This window comes from Haliotis rubra, unplaced genomic scaffold, assembly GCF_003918875.1.
Source record: "Haliotis rubra isolate DU_JTF1 unplaced genomic scaffold, ASM391887v1 Scf1751, whole genome shotgun sequence".
Taxonomy (NCBI): domain Eukaryota; kingdom Metazoa; phylum Mollusca; class Gastropoda; order Lepetellida; family Haliotidae; genus Haliotis; species Haliotis rubra.
The window spans coordinates 67,660-71,142 of NW_025765727.1; the positions used below are offsets into that span (position 1 = coordinate 67,660).

The following is a 3,483-nucleotide window of genomic DNA, read 5'->3' on the forward strand; positions in this document are numbered from 1 at the left end:
ATGATTGGAAGTTTGAATTAATAACTCAGATTGTTAGTGGCTGTATCCTCAAGGGGGGGTTAAAGTACTGTAAGATTATTGTCCTCCTGAGAGGATACGTAAGTCCACAAACATTCAAAGTAAATTGAAACTCTCCGCTATGTGTGTTTGTAAATGTACGGCTAGACTTGTCTACGTTGCTAACGACTGAGGGGATGGTGTAAATCCAGCTAGGGTCCATGCAGGAAGCAGATGTACTGTAAGTCCCCATGGTCCCTAGTATGGTGATCTACCTTCAGTCGTTGGCAATCTATAGCCTGTTTTTATTGTATTGTCATTTATAGTTCCAATATTTTAGATTTAATTGCTAGTTTTAAATGGATATCTGTGATACACTAGTAATTTTACTGTTCTTCGTCAACAGGTTTTTTAATTTTTAACTTTATTGATCTTTAATATAATTATAAACTGTTCTCGTCACGATATGGCTGAATTATTGCCGATGTGACGATAAATGTTAACTCACTCACTCACTAAACTGTTTTAGATCTAATTACTAGTTTTAAATTCGAATCTCTGATAATCTAGTTATTTTACTGTCCCTCGTTGACAGGTTTTTACAATTAGCATTAATTATTATGGCTGACCTACATCTCGGCACGGAAACACTATAAGTAACTCTGCTTGCGTAAATCGGTTGTCTCGGCCGATGTGTTTGTGAACAAGCTGGAACAATCGCTACAGAGTAATAACAGTAAACTTTTCTGGTCCTTATTGAGACCGAAAATACAATCACAGCCTGGAACTACTACATCACTCGCGTGGATTGCACACTTCGAAGAACTGTTTAATGGTACAAACTATGATCTAGATGAACTTGATTTCTATATTTCTGTAAATGATTTCGTCTCAGGAATACCTGACAACCTCATTGATGCAACTACTGATGTTGATAATGGTCTTGATCATGACACATCTGTATCCGAAATTCAGGACGCAATCTCAAGTATGCATTGGGGAAAGCCCCTGGGTACCGTGGCGTCCCAATAGATTTTTTTAAGTATGCTCCTAGGCAATGCTTGGAAATGTTGAGAGTACTATATAACATGATTTTGTCAACTGGTGTTTACCCGTCTCAGTGGACACTTGGTGTCATTATTCCTATCCACAAAAAGGGGCCGAGTAATGATCCAGCAAATTTTAGGCCAATCACTCTACTTGAGATTTCTGGTAAAATCTTTTCTAAAGTCTTATGTGAGAGACTTTCGAAATGGGCTGATAATCAAAATATTATTATTCCTGAACAGGGCAGGTTTTAGGAAAGGCTTTCAAACGATTGACAATGTTTTTGTAATTGACACCTTCATTAATAAGTACCTATCACTTTATAAAGGTAGACTTTACTGCGCTTTCATAGATCTGAAAGCAGCTTTCGATTCTGTTCATAGACCATCCCTATTTTACAAACTGAGGATTGGTAATGTAAAGGTGAAAATGTTTAGACTTGACAAGAATATGTATGAAAATGTGAAATCATGTGTGTTGGTCAATAGGTAGCCTAGTGGTTAAAGCGTTGGCTCGTCACGCCGAAGACCCGGGTTCGAATCCCCACGGGGGTACATTGTGTGAAGCCCATTTCTGGTGTCCCACGCCGTGATGTTGCTGGAATATTGCTAAAAGCGGCGTAAAACCAAACTCAGTCAGTCAGTCAGTGTTGGTCAACAATGGTTGTAGTCCCTTCCTTGATTGCCTCTTTGGTGTACGACAAGGGTGCAAATTGTCACCTTTCTTATTTTCATTTTTTGTAAGTGATATAGCAGAGTTTCTGAGTGTAGATGAGCAATATTGTGTTAATCTAGACTAGCTGGATCTCTTCATACTCTTATTTGCTGATGATATAATCTTATTCGATAGCACTGTTATTGGTCTACAAAAAAGATTAGATAAACTTACGGATAACTGCAATAAGTGGCAACTAAAGGTAAATTCAATCAAGTGTAAAATTGTTGTTTTTCGTAAGGCGGGTAGGCTTAAAAAGTACGAAAAGTTTTGTCTTAATGGCAGCCCGCTTGATATTGTTCCCAGTTATAAATACCTTGGAGTACATCTTTCTAGCTCTGATTCATGGTATAAATCTCAAAAGATATTGTCTCAACAGGCTTAGAAAGTAATACTTTAGTTACAATCAAATGTGTACAATTTTCATAAACTCCCTTTGAAAATGTTACTTCATATATTTGATGTTAAAGTACTGCCCGTACTAATAATATATGGCTCAGAAATATGCGGATTCCTTCCCTCTAAAGATATTTGGAATGTTCATGATAAATTCTGTAAACTCATATTAAAGCTAAGAAGATCTGTTCCTAATATAGTTGCAAGAGCTGAACTGGGGAGATACTCATTAAAAGTAAATAAACATTTGAAAATAGTTAAGTACTGGTTACGTTAATTATCCCAGAGTGAAAACAGTATACTACATTACAGTTATGTATATCAGTACAATTGAACTGAAAAGGGTCTGGATTGATGGGCTCTTAAAGTTAAAAACCTTTTATGTTCTTATGGATTTGGTGAAATTTGGAACCAGCAATCTGTCTCCTGCATTCAATCATTTCTATCAGCTTTTAGAACACGGTGCACTGATATTGATAATCAGTTTCTCATTGAATCGTTTGACAAACTATTTTCACGGTCTTTTTATAAAACTATTAAGTTAACAAATGAATATGAAAACTATTTAAATGCTGTATAGAGTTCTAGTGTTCTTTTTCTAAATCCAGTTGAAAACAAATGTCAATTCCTCAAATTTTATTCCTCATGATAATATGTTGAATATGACGATATGGAAGTGTGAAGACGTTCAATTTTGAAGATTGACTGAAATAACAAAAATAAAGGATCAGAAGTTTCAGTCCACAGTGAAAATGCAGAAAATGGCCGCCATTCATTCACTGACAAAGTTACCTTCAAAAGCAAAATATAGACATTCAAAATTACCAAATTAACATAATGCTACCCAAATAAATACATATAAGAATAAGTTGGAGTACATACCATTTTGTTTGACCTTCTACATCATCAAATCTAATGTGTGAGACACTCTCACTGCACAGCTGTCTCTCACCCATGTGCCTCTCAGTCACCCATGTGCTTCTCAGGCACCCAACTAGAGTTACCCGACTTGCCTTAGCCTCAGGTAACTGAATCACCTCACAAATCTCTCTCTCTCTCTCTCTTTCTGATATTTTAACATTGTCATAACAAAAATTCTTTCTTACTTTTAAACTCATACATGCGCATTTTAATACATACATTAACTCACACATTCACAATTTGATACAAAATACTCAAAACCTGACACTTTGCATACAAACTTAGTACACATATCTTTTGCACTTAATATTTATACACTCACTCTTGCTACTTAAATGCAAACACTCTATCCATTCATACCAATTTATATACAAACAAAAAATAATCTATTACCTGAACACTACATCC

The 3,483-nt window shown here is 35.7% G+C and overlaps 1 long non-coding RNA gene across 1 annotated transcript; it reads right to left on the bottom strand.

The window, feature by feature from the left end:
* Window positions 1–2,773: 2,773 nt before the first annotated feature.
* Window positions 2,774–3,204, bottom strand: LOC124273029. Its single transcript, XR_006897522.1, has 2 exons — window positions 3,037–3,204; window positions 2,774–2,859 (listed from the first exon to the last, which is right to left on the bottom strand). It is a non-coding gene; the product is annotated as an uncharacterized LOC124273029 (long non-coding RNA).
* Between the last annotated feature and the right edge of the window lie 279 nt (window positions 3,205–3,483).